Genomic DNA, 13,486 nt, shown 5'->3' with positions numbered 1-13,486 from the left:
GTAAAGTAAGTTGAGTTCCTACATTAATTCATAGCAACATATATTAACCATAAATGTGAAGAAATACTTTTTTTCATACAAATATTTTTTAATTCTTTAAAAATAAGTTTATTTGTCCAAGACTGCTAATTGCATGCAGTCTAATTACACAAACCTTATAACTTCAAAATGTTTCACAATAGATTTTGATTTCCAGATGTAATCTTGAGAGAATTTCCTAATACAATACGGAAATTTGGAAATGTTCCAATCGTAGATTTTGGGTTAGACTAAGGATGCAATAAGGTCATTCTGGAATTCTCTTGACAAAGGCAGGGGAACTCCAGCCTAGGATTGTAGCCAGTTCTTCAACCACCCAATATAGTGTATCAAAGAAATATTGCTCCTTGAAGAATGAGATTTAGATTTTTCACATATTCATGATAAGACAGAGCACAGGATTCATGCATTTGGGCCTATTATGAACATTAGGCCCATGCTTAGTACTTAGGTAAAGAGACTTCGGTCTGTGAACAAAACAACTACAGGTTGCTCTTGTTAGAAATTCACAGTATCTGTAATTCTATTATAAGTAGAGTCGCACGGTGGCTCAAGACTGTAATCCCAGTACTTTGGGAGGCTGAGGCCGAGGACCGCTTGAGCCCAAGAGTTAGAGACCAGCTTGAGCAACATGGCAAAAACCTGTCTTTACAAAAAATTAGCTGGCTGGTGGTGCGTTCCTGTGGTTCCAGATACTCAGGAGGCTGAAGTGGGAGGATCATCTGAGCCCAGGAGTTCAAGGCTGCAGTGAGCAGTGATCATGCCACTGCACTCCATCCTGAGTGACAGAGTGAGACCCTGTCTCAACAACAGCAACAAAAATCTAAGTATTCATATTTCAACAAGAGCTCTTCTTTCCATCCTCAACCTGAATTCTAATTTACAAGCAAGGCTGAAATAAATCGTGTGACTAAGCTTTCTTAGCTATTGCTACAATTGTATTGCATTTATCAGTACAATAAGTATCTCAAGTAACAATGATTCTAACATGTGTCACATTTGTTGGAAGAATTCCCAAAGCTTTGAAACAAACAGGTAAATCCAGTGTCACTCTAATTCTACCTGATTGGTATGTAAGAGGGTTGCATGCTACTATGTAAGATAAAACATATGAGAAATATATGTAAGATAAAACATATGAGAAATATAGAAACATGTTTCTACATAGAAATATAGAAAGTTTTCTATAAACAGGTGAAATAGAGAATCAAGTTTTTTGTTATTTGTGAGAGAGTCTGGCTCCATCGTTCAGGCTGGAATGCAGTGATGCGATCTCAGTCCACTGCAATCTCTGCCTCCTGTGTTCAAGCAATTCTCCTGCCTCAGCCTCCTGAGTAGCTGGGACTACAGGCACGCTCCACCATACCCTGCGGAGAACCAAGTATTATGAAGATGATTCAAGTCAGCATGTCTATGAAGGAACAAAAATTTTGTCTTAAAAGGTTTCTCTTTTGTTTTGTTTATGTATATTGTTTTAAAAAAGAAAGCCTGGGCCAGTTGCAGTGGCTCACACCTGTAATCCTAGCACTTTAGGAGGCCAAAACAGGCCAATCACTTGAGGCCAGGAGTTCAAGACCAGCCTGGCCAATATGATGAAACCCTGTCTGTACCAAAAAATACAAAAATTAGCCAGACGTGGTGGTGGGTGCCTGTAATCCCAGCTACTTAGGAGGCTGAGGCAGGAGAATCACTTGAACCCAGGAGGCAGAAGTTGCAGTGAGCCAAGATCGTGCCACTGCACTCCAGCTTGGGTGACAGAGAGACCCTGTCTCAAAGAGAGAGAGAAAGAGAAAGAGAGAGAGAGAGGGAGAGAGAGAGAGACTGTACATTAGTTATTCAGGTACTCCAGGATCTAGAGATAACAAGTTTTATTACCTCATAATTTTTCAGATTTTCACTTTATATGCATACATACAGTCACATACATAGTCACTGAAGTAAACAGCATTTTCCCCATGATTATTAAATTTCTCAACTTTAAGATTTCTCTTTAATAGGTTGAATGATTTAAGATTTACCTTCCTTATACTGTTTTGGTACTTGTTCCTTCTTTTCTGGAAAATCTAAATCTATCCATATGTACATATATGTATATGTTTATTTATTTATCCTCTCCCCAATTACTAAGATTTTTCTTTTTTGAAATGCCAGATGATTGTTATCTCTAAATATTCAGTCACTTTAACATATTTGGAAAGAAAATGTACAACCCAGTTTTACAACCGAAAATCATCCACTTTCTGAGCCCTTTTAAATGTTGCATGTGTCCTAAAATCTGCAATACTTATTCCAACAAACAGTCCTCTTGTATTGACCATCATGGTAAGTATAACTATAAAATTAGGTATGAAAAACATGCTTCATTAAAGGTGGTGCAAAAGTAAAATCTTTGTCAAAATACGCACTTATACTCTAATGGAAAACATTTATGTTTATAAAGTTAGCTTAAGGAGTGCTTCACATCTATTCATTCAAAAGAATATTAAAGTTGTGGCTGTCTCATAAAGTCATGTGTTCCTATGGCTTGTTTGTAGTTAATTTACTAACCTGCTTCATAGAATACATTTTGATGCTATCACAAGTTAAGGTTAGTAATGCAATCACAGAAACCATGTGCACAAGAAAAATGAAGAAAGTCTTGAGTAGTCATTAAAGTGGGAATTATTTTCAAATGTAGATTTATAATAAATAAAAAGTTAACTGAAATTTAGCTCGTAACTATCAGTGACAAATGTGTATTTTAGGCTGCTTAGTTCATAAAAACAAACTCATATTTCAAAAGGTAATGCACTTGAAAATTAAGTAAAGTTAGGCTGCAAAAGAAATTGAGTATTCCAAGAAATTAATATTGGCTTTTTTCTAACTCCTCAAATTTCTAAAAACAATTTTTAAAATTTTTACAAACAGGAAAAAAAAGTCTATTTTACCTTTGCTTTTGTTTGCTGCTGGTCCTTTAGTCACCTTGTGCAAATCAGAGGTTGAATGGCAAAGGATGTCCTGTGCGTGGTTTAGACAAACATGTTATTACAGGGGTGACTCAGTCCTCCAAGTTAAACTGGAGGCTTGCATTAAATCTCTTTATAACCAAAGTCAGTTCTCTTAAAAGCATCTTGGTATACGTGACCATTGCTTTCTGAAAATACCCAGTTTAAATTCACTAACTTAAGATGGAAGAAAGAAAACTTTGACTCTTTAGCTGGAAAATAAGGAAGAAAAGAAAACTGTATATGTAAGACTTCCAGAATAAAGAGAAAAAAGGGGATCAAGTACTTTGTGTACTAAAGCATGTATTATTATTATTATTATTTTAGACGGAGTCTCACTTCGTTACCTAGGCTAGAGTGGAGTGGCACAATCTCAGCTCACTGCAACCTCCACCTGCCAGGTTCAAGCGATTCTCCTGTCTCAGCCTCCCAAGTAGCTGGGACTACAGGCGTATGCCACCGTACCCGGCTAATTTTTTTGTATTTTTAGTAGAGACGGGGTTTCACCGTGTTAGCCAAGATGGTCTTGATCTCCTGATCTTGTGATCCACCTGACTGGGCCTCCCAAAGTGCTGGGATTACAGGCGTAAACCACCGCTCCAGGCCTAAAGCATGTATTATTAAAAAAATAGATCCTAATGTGCTATTCTTAATGATAATGGAATCGTTGAATAGAGTATTAGGTATCATCCTGAGTAAATACAACATGAATTTACTAGAACTAATGGCTCAAGATGGTGAGCTGAACATGTGTATTTATTTACTGTGTCATTTTCAGCACCTAGGATTAGAAAAAATACACTATAAAGCTGAAAATGAAAAGGGATAACATGACTCCATGACTGAAAACAACTAAAAGTATATCTCAGAAATTTTTTAAAAGTAGAAAGACAAAAACAAACAAAAACCACAGTAGAAAGTTATTCTAGGAGATCATGGCAGACAAGAGGCAGGACTAGACTGCAGCTCTCACGTGGACAGACAGATCAGTGTATGGAGACTCACGTCATGATCTTTTGCTCCAGAACTACTGCAGAAATTAACCAGGAAAGCTGAGAGCACCCACAGACCATCTGAAGGAAGCAGAATGCTCCTGGAGGACCCAGGAGACACCCCAAATAGAGCCCAAGCTGTGGAAGTGGGAAATGGAGATTGTCTGCCCCCAAACACACACCCTCAATGGGGAACCTGAAGGTCTAGATCACGGGAGAAGATTCTGACCTTACCTTAAGCTGGGTCGATTCAGATAGCTGAGTGAAATACAGGGATAGAGGAAGCAGCAAGAAAAGCCCTGTGGACTCTCTGAGTCCCCTGGGAAGCTATTTCTGCCTTGTCTCATAGGGGTCCTTGGGGAGGGCTGCCAGAGGTATTTGGAAAAGACCACAGGGAAAAGGAAACCTCCAGCTGAACTTTGTAACAATTCCAACAGAACCTGAAGTTTCCTGTCCAGGCCTCAGGGGAGGGTATGAATCTGGTATGCAGACTCCACAGCAGGGAGGCAGGAAAGCCCCGTTTGCTTTCACAGCTAGGAGGCCGGTAGTCTGGGGCAAGTTCTCAGTCTTGCTTGCCCACTGCTTGGAAACAGACTCGGTGCTATTTGAGAGGGCAAGGTGGGAGTGAGACTGGCCTTTTGGGTTGTATGAGAGCTGGGTGAGGCCTATGACTGCCAGCTTTCCCTCACTCCCCTGACAACCTGCATGACACAGCAGAGGCAACCCTAATCCTCCTGGGAATATAACACCATTGGCCTGGAAACAACACCCCCATCCACCACAGCAGCTGCCACCAAGACCCACCCAAAGAGAGTCTGAACTCACACATGCCTAGCCCTGCCCCCCCCGATGGTCCTTCCCTACCCACCCTGGCAGCTGAAGATAAAGGGCATATACTTTTGGGAATTCTAGGGCCCTGCCCACTGCCTGATGCCCCTATGCTACTACAGCTGATGCTCTCTTCAAAGTGCCACCTCCTGGCAGGAGGCCAATACAAAAATAGTGCATTAAGCAACCAAAACTAAGGACCTTCACAGAGTCCATCCCACCCTGCTGCCACCTCCACCAGAGCAGGTGCTGGTATCCACGGCTGAGAGACCTGCAGATGGTTTACATCACAGGACTCTGTGCAGACAACCCTCAGTGCCAGCCTGAAGCCTGGCAGACCAGCTAGGTGGCTTGATACAGAAGACAGAAAACAATCACTACCGCTCAGCTCTCTGGAAACCACATCCATAGGAAAAGGGGGAGAATACTACAGCAAGAGAACACCCCGTGGGTCAAAAAAATCTGAACAGCAGCCTTGAGCCCTATACCATCCCTCTGACATAGCCTACCCAAGTGAGAAGGAACCAGAAAAACAACTCTGGTAATATGACAAAACAACTTTCTTTAACATCCCCCCCAAAAAATTACACTAGCTCACCAGCAATAGCTCCAAACCAAGAAGAAATTCCTGATTTTCCTAAAAAAGAATTCAGAAGGTCAGTTATTAAGCTAAACAAGGAGGCATCAGAAAAATGTGAAGTCCAATTTAAGGAAATTTAAAAAAATGACTCAAGAAATGAGAGGAGGAATCTTCAGTGAAATAGATGGCATAAATAGCAAGGCACGGTGGCTCACCCCTGTAACCCAACATTTTGGGAGGCTGAGGCAGGCAGATCACTTGAGGTCAGGAATGCAAAACCATTCTGGCCAATATGGTGAAACCCCATCTCTACTAAAAATACAAAAATTAGCTGGGCATGATGGCATGCTCTTGTAGTCCCAGCTACTCAGGAGGTTAAGTCAGGAGAATCACTTGAACCCAGGAGGCAGCGATTGCAGTGAGCCGAGATCACACCACTACACTTTAGCCTGGGCAACAGAGTAAGACTTCATCTCAAAAAAAAAAGGAAAAGAAATAGATAACATAAATAAAATAAAGAACTATTGAAACTGGAAGATGGCCAAATAGGAACAGCTCCAGTCTGCAGCTCCCAGCATGATTGACGCAGAAGACGGGTGATTTCTGCATTTCCAACTGAGGTACCTGGTTCATCTCACTGGGACTGGTTGGACAGTGGGTGCAGCCCAAGGAGGGCGAGCTGAAGCAGGCGGGGGCATCGCCTCACCCAGGAAGTGTAAGGGATTGGGGGATTTCCCCTTCCTAGCCAACGGAAGCCGTGACAGACTACCTGGAAAAACAGGACACTCCCACCCAAATAGTGCTTTTCCCAAGGACTTAGCAACCAGTAGACAAGGTGATTACCGTGCCTGGCTCGGTGGGTCCCACGCCCACAGAGCCTTGCTCACTGCTAGCACAGCAGTCTGAGATTGAACTGTGAGGCAGCAGCCTGGCTGAGGGAGGGGTGCCCGCCATTGCTGAGGCTTGAGTAGGTAAACAAAGCAGCTAGGAAACTCGAACTGGGTGGAGCCCACCACAGCTCAACAAGGTCTACTGCCTCTAGACTCCACCTCTGTGGGCAGGGCATAGCTCAAAAAAAGGCAGCAGACAACTTCTGCAGACTTAAACGTCTCTGTCTGACAGCTCTGAAGAGAGCAGTGGTTCTCCCAGCACCGCGTTTGAGCTCTGAGAAAGGACAGATTGCCTCCTCAAGTGAGTCCCTGATGCCCGTGTAGCCTATCTGGGAGACATCTCCCAGTAGAGCTGGACAGACAACTCATATAGGCGGCTGCCCCTCTGGGACGAAGCTTCCAGAGAAAGGATCAGGCAGCAATATTTGTTGTTCAGCAATATTTGCTCTTCTGCAATATTTGCGGTTCTGCAGCCTCCGCTGGTGATACCCAGGTAAACAAGGTCTGGAGTGGACCTCCAGCAAACTCCAACAGACATGCAGCTGAGGGACCTGACTGTTAGAAGGAAAACAAACAGAAAGGAATAGCATCAACATCAACAAAAAGGTCATCTACACCAAAACCCCATCTGTAGGTCACCAACATCAAAGACCAAAGGTAGATATAACCACAAAGATGGGGAGAAACCAGAGCAGAAAAGCTGAAAATTCTAAAAATCAGAATGCCTCTTCTCCTCCAAAGGATCGCAGCTCCTCGCCAGCAATGGAACAAAGCTGGATGGAGAGTAACTTTGATGAGTTGACAGAAGTAGGTTTCAGAAGGTCAGTAATAACAAACTTCTCTGAGCTAAAGAAGGGTGTTTGAACCCATTGCCAGGAAGCTAAAAACCTTGAAAAAAGATTAGATGAATGGCTAACTAGAATAAACAGTGTGGAGAAGACCTTAAATGACCTGATGGAGCTGAAAACCATGGCACAAGAACTTCATGACGAATGCACAAGATTCAATAGCCAATTCGATCAAGCGGAAGAAAGGGTATCAGTGATTGAAGATCAAATTAGTGAAATAAAGCAAGGAGACAAGGTTACAGAAAAAAGAATAAAAAGAAATGAAAAAGCCTCCAAGAAATATGGGACTATGTGAAAAGACCAAATGTATGTTTGATTGGTATACATGAAAGTGATGGGGAGAATGGAACCAAGTTGGAAAACAGTCTTCGGGATATTATCCAGGAGAACTTCCCCAACATAGCAAGGCAGGCCAACATTCAAATTCAGAAAATACAGAGAACAGCACAGATACTCCTCGAGAAGAGCAACCCCAAGACACATAATTGTCAGATTCACCAAGGTTGAAATGAAGGAAAAAGTGTTAAGAGCAGCCAGAGAGAAAGGTCGAGTTACCAACAAAGGGAAGCCCATTAGACTAACAGCAGATCTTTCAGCAGAAATGCTACAAGCCAGAAGAGAGTGGAGGCCAATATTCAACATTCTTAAGAAAAGAATTTTCAACCCAGAATTTCATATCCAGCCAAACTAAGCTTCATAAGTGAAGGAGAAATAAAATCCTTTACAGACAACCAAATGCTGAGAGATTTTGTCAGGACCAGGCCTGCCTTACAAGAGCTCCTGAAGGAAGCACTAAACATGGAAAGAAACAACCGGCACCAGCCACTGAAAAAACATGCCAAATTGTAAAGACCATCGATGCTATGAAGAAACTGCATCAATCAACGGGCAAAATAACAAGCTAACATCATAATGACAGGCTCAAATTCATTCATAACAATATTAACCTTAAATGTAAATAGACTAAATGCCCCAATTAAAAGACACAGACTGGCAAATTGGATAAATAGTCAAGACCCATCAGTATGCTGTATTCAGGAGACCCATCTCATGTGCAAAGACACACATAGGCTCAAAATAAAGGGATGGAGGAGGATCTACCAAGCAAATGGAAAACAAAAAAAAGGCAGGAGTTGCAATCCTAGTCTCTGCAAAAACAGACTTTAAACCAACAAAGATCAAAAGAGACAAAGAACACCATTACATAATGGTAAAAGGGATCAATTCCACAAGAAGAGCTAACTATCCTAAATATATATGCATCCAATACAGGAGCACCCAGATTCATAAAGCAAGTCCTTAGAGACCTACAAAGAGACTTAGACTCCCACACAATAATAATGGGAGACTTTAACACCACACTGTCAATATTAGACAGATCAACATGACAGAAGGTTAACAAGGATATCCAGGACCTGAACTCAGCTCTGCAACAAGCAGACCTAATGGACATCCACAGAACTCTCCACCCGAAATCAACAGAATATACATTCTTCTCAGCACCACATCGCAGTTATTCTAAAATTGACCACATAATTGGAAGTAAAGCACTCCTCAGCAAATGTAAAAGAACAGAAATCACAACAAACTGTCTCTCAGACCACAGTGCAATCAAATTAGAACTCAGGATTAAGAAACTCACTCCAAACCGCACTACTACATGGAAACTGAACAACTTTCTCCTAAATGACTACTGGGTGAATAACAAAATGAAGGCAGGAATAAAGATGTTCTTTTAAACCAATGAGAATAAAGACAAAATGTATCAGAATCTCTGGGACACATTTAAAGCAGTGTGTAGAGGGAAATTTATAGCACTAAATGCCCACAACAGAAAGCAGGAAAGATCTAAAATCATCACCTTAACATCACAATTAAAAGAACTAGAGAAGCAAGAGCAAACACATTCAAAAGCTAGCAGAAGGCCACAAATAACTAAGGTCAGAGCAGAACTGAAGGAGATAGGGACACACAAAAAAATCCTTCAAAAAAATCAATGAATCCAGGAGCTGGTTTTTTGAAAAGATCAACAAAATTGATAGACTGCTAGCAAGATTAATAAAGAAGAAAAGAGAGAAGAATCACATAGATGCAATAAAAAATGATAAACGGGATATCACCACTGGTCCCACAAAATACAAACTACCATCAGTGAATACCATAAACACCCCTATGCAAATAAACTAAAAAATCTAGAAGAAATGGATAAATTCCTGGACACATACACCCTCCCAAGACTAAACCAGGAAGAAGTTGAATCTCTGAATAGACCAATAACAGGCTCTGAAATTGAGGCAGTAATTAATAGCCTACCAACCAAAAAAAAGTCCAGGACCAGACAGATTCACAGCCGAATTCTACCAAAGGTACTAAGACGAGCTGGTACCATTCCTTCTGAAACTATTCCAATCAATAGAAAAAGAGGGAATCCTCTCTAACTCATTCTATGAGGCCAACGTCATCCTGATACCAAAGACTGGCAGAGACACACACACAAAAAAGAGAATTTTAGAAACCAATATCCGTGATGAAAATTGATGCAAAAATCCTCAATAAAATACTGGCAAACCGAATCCAGCAGCACATCAAAAAGCTTACCCATCACGATCAAGTTGGCTTCATCCCTGGGACGCAAGTCTTGTTCAACATACACAAATCAATAAACGTAACCATCACATAAACAGAACCAATGACAAAAACCACATGATTATCTCAATATATGTAGGAAAGACCTTCGACAAAATTCAACAGCCCTTCATGCTAAAAACTCTCAATAAATTAGGTATTGAGGGAACATATCTCAAAATAATAAGAGCTATTTATGACAAACCCACAGCCAATATCATACTGAATAGGCAAAAGCTGGAAGCATTCCTGTTGAAAACCAGCACAAGACAAGGATGCCCTCTCTCACCACTCCTATTCAACATAGTGTTGGAAGTTCTGGCCAGGACAACCAGGCAAGAGAAAGAAATAAAGGATATTCAATCAGGAAATGAGGAAGTCAAGTTGTCCCTGTTTGTAGATGACATGACTGTATATTTAGAAAACCCCACAGTCTCAGCCCAAAATCTCCTTAAGCTGATAAGCAACTTCAGCCAGGTCTCAGGACACAAAATCAATGTGCAAAAATCACAAGCATTCCTATACACCATTAACAGACAAACAGAGAGCCAAATCATGAGTGAACTCCCATTCACAATTGCTACAAAGAGAATAAAATACCTAGGAATCCAACTTACAAGGGATGTGAAGGACCTCTTCAAGGAGAACTACAAACCACTGCTCAATGAAATAAAAGAGGACACAAACAAATGGAGGAATATTCCATGCTCATGCATAGGAAGAATCAATACCGTGAAAATGGCCGTACTGCCCAAAGTAATTTATAGATTCAATGCCATCCCCATCAAGCTACCAATGACTTTCTTCAAAGAATTGGAAAAAACTACTTTAAAGTTCATATGGAACCAAAAAAGAGCCCACATTGCCAAGACAGTCCTAAGCAAAAAGAACAAAGCTGGAGGCATCACACTACCTGACTTCAAACTATACTACAAGGCTACAGTAACCAAAACAGCATGGTACTGGTACCAAAACAGATATATAGACCAATGGAACAGAACAGAGGCCTTAGAAATAACACCACACATCTATAACCATCTGATCTTTGACACACCTGAGAAAAACAAGCAATGGGGAAAGGATTCCCTATTTAATTAATGGTGCTGGGAAAACTGGCTAGCCATATGTAGAAAGCTGAAACTGGATCCCTTCCTTATACCCTATACAAAAATTAAATCAAGATGGATTAAAGGTTAAATGTTAGACCTAAAACCATAAAAACCCTAGAAGAAAACCTAGGCAATACCATTCAAGCCACAGGCATGGGCAAAGACTTCATGACTAAAACACCAAAAGCAATGGCAACAAAAGCCAAAATAGACAAATGGGATCTAATTAAACTAAAGAGCTTCTGCATGGCAAAATAAACTACCATCAGAGTGAACGGGCAACCTACAGCATGGCAGAAAATTTTTGCAATCTATCCATCTGACAAAGGGCTAATATCCAGAATCTACAAAGAACTCAAACAGATTTACAAGAAAAAAACAAACAATCCCATTAAAAAGTGGGCAAAGGATATGAACAGACACTTCGCAAAAGAAGACATCTATGCAGCCAACAGACACATGAAAAAGTTCTCATCATCACTTGTCATCAGAGAAATGCAAATCACAACTACAATGAGATACCATCTCACACCAGTTAGAATGGCAATCATTAAAAAGTCAGGAAACAACAGATGCTGGAGAGGATGTGGACAAATAGGAATGCTTTTACACTGTTGGTGGAAGTGTAAATTAGTTCAACCATTGTGGAAGACAGTGTGGCGATTCCTCAAGGATCTAGAACCAGAATTACCATTTGACCCAGCAATCCCATTACTGGGTATATACCCAAAGGATTATAAATCATGCTATTATAAAGACACATGCACACATGTTTATTGCGGCACTATTCACAATAGCAAAGACTTGGAACCAACCCAAATGTCCAGCAATGATAGACTGGATAAAGAAAATGTGGCACATATACACCATGGAATACTATGCAGCCATAAAAAAGGATGAGTTCATGTCCTTTGCAGGGACATGGATGAAGCCGGAAACCATCATTCTCAGCAAACTATCACAAGGATGGAAAACCAAACACCACATGTTCTCACTCATAGGTGGGAATTGAACAATGAGATCATTTGGACAAAGAGTGGGGAACATCACACACCGTGGCCTGTCAGAGGCGGGGGAGCTGGGGGAGGGATAGCATTAGGAGAAATACCTAATGTAAATGATAAGTTGATGGGTGTGACAAACCAACATGGCACATGTATACCTATGTACCAAACCTGCACGTTGTGCACATGTACCCTAGAACTTAAAGTATAATAATAATTTTAAAAAAAACTATTGAAACTTCAGAAAATAATGGATGCACTTATGGAAATGCAAAATGCTCTGGAAAGTCTCAGCAATAAAATCAAACAAGCAGAAGAAATAACTTCACAGCTCTAAGACAAGGTTTTCAAATTAACCCAATTCAACAAAGACAAAGAAAAAATGAACAAAGTCTCCAAGAAGTCTGAGACTATGTTAAACAACCAAACCTAAAAATAATCAGTATTCCTGAGGACAAAGAGAAATCTAAAAGTTTAAAAAAACATATTCGGGGGAATAATTGAGGAAAACTTCCCCAGCCTTGCTAGAGACCTGAACATCCAAATATAACAAGCTCAAGGAACAACCAGGAAATTCACCATAGGCACATTGTCATCAGGTTATCTAAAGTTACGATGAAGGAAATAATCTTTTTTTTTTCTGTTTATGACATCATTTATTATAAAAAGCCAATGCAAAAGCCATACAAAAACTATACAAAACACATTTAAAATGGGCAGTATAATGGTAGAACCCTTTTGTAATGTTGATATTATTTGTTGGGGTTGTCAGTCATATTAGATCTTGACATAAGCCCATACGTAGCATGATTAATTATGTAATAGTAGTTTTTCATTGCAATATTTCAGCAGGCATGACATGGCCTGTTGCATGCCTGAATCTATTTAAATATTAGCAATTCCACAGAGTTTCTCTGTACATAATTCTGTTGATTTCCAAAAAAAAAAAAAAAAAAAAGGCTCTGTAAAGAATTCTATGGTAGAGGTAAACAACAGAGACTACAGTCGGGAGTCAGGATTCATGCTGGAGAGGATGTGGAGAAATAGGAATGATTTTACACTGTTGGCGGGACTGTAAACTAGTTCAACCATTGTGGAAGCCAGTGTGGTGATTCCTCAGGGATCTAGAACTAGAAATACCATTTGACCCAGCAATCCAATTACTGGGTATATACCCAAAGGATTATAAATCATTCTGCTATAAAGACACATGCACATGTATGTTTATTGCGGCACTATTCACAATAGCAAAGACTTGGAACCAAGCCAAATGTCCAACAACGATAGACTGGATTAAGAAAATGTGGCACATATACACCACGGAATACTATGCAGCCATAAAAAATGATGAGTTCATGTCCTTTGTAGGGACATGGATGAAGCTGGAAACCATCATTCTCAGCAAACTATCGCAAGGACAAAAAACCAAACACCGCGCGTTCTCACTCATAGGTGGGAATTGAACAATGAGAACACAGGAAGGGGAACATCACACACCAGGGCCTGTTGTGGGGTGGGGGGAGGGGGAGGGATAGCATTAGAAGATATACCTAATGTTAAATGACGAGTTAATGGGTGCAGCACACC

At 40.5% G+C, this 13,486-nt stretch overlaps 1 protein-coding gene across 3 annotated transcripts in view; it reads right to left on the bottom strand.

Moving 5' to 3' along the window:
- Positions 1-13,486, bottom strand: part of LOC101150470 (hyaluronidase-4) — a 121,506-nt gene that overhangs the window by 34,625 nt on the left and 73,395 nt on the right. The window contains exon 5 of one of the 3 annotated variants that reach the window (XM_063708757.1): positions 2,967-3,036. The exons of the other annotated variants lie outside the window; for them this stretch is intronic. The gene's annotated coding sequence lies outside the window, so the exon portion shown is untranslated. The remainder of the gene's footprint in view (positions 1-2,966; positions 3,037-13,486) is intronic. 3 annotated transcript variants of the gene reach the window in all.

The sequence above is a fragment of the Gorilla gorilla genome, chromosome 6, assembly GCF_029281585.2.
Source record: "Gorilla gorilla gorilla isolate KB3781 chromosome 6, NHGRI_mGorGor1-v2.1_pri, whole genome shotgun sequence".
Classification (NCBI taxonomy): domain Eukaryota; kingdom Metazoa; phylum Chordata; class Mammalia; order Primates; family Hominidae; genus Gorilla; species Gorilla gorilla.
The sequence above is the reverse complement of the archived record's forward strand: the minus strand, read 5'-3'. Positions and strand labels throughout refer to the sequence as shown.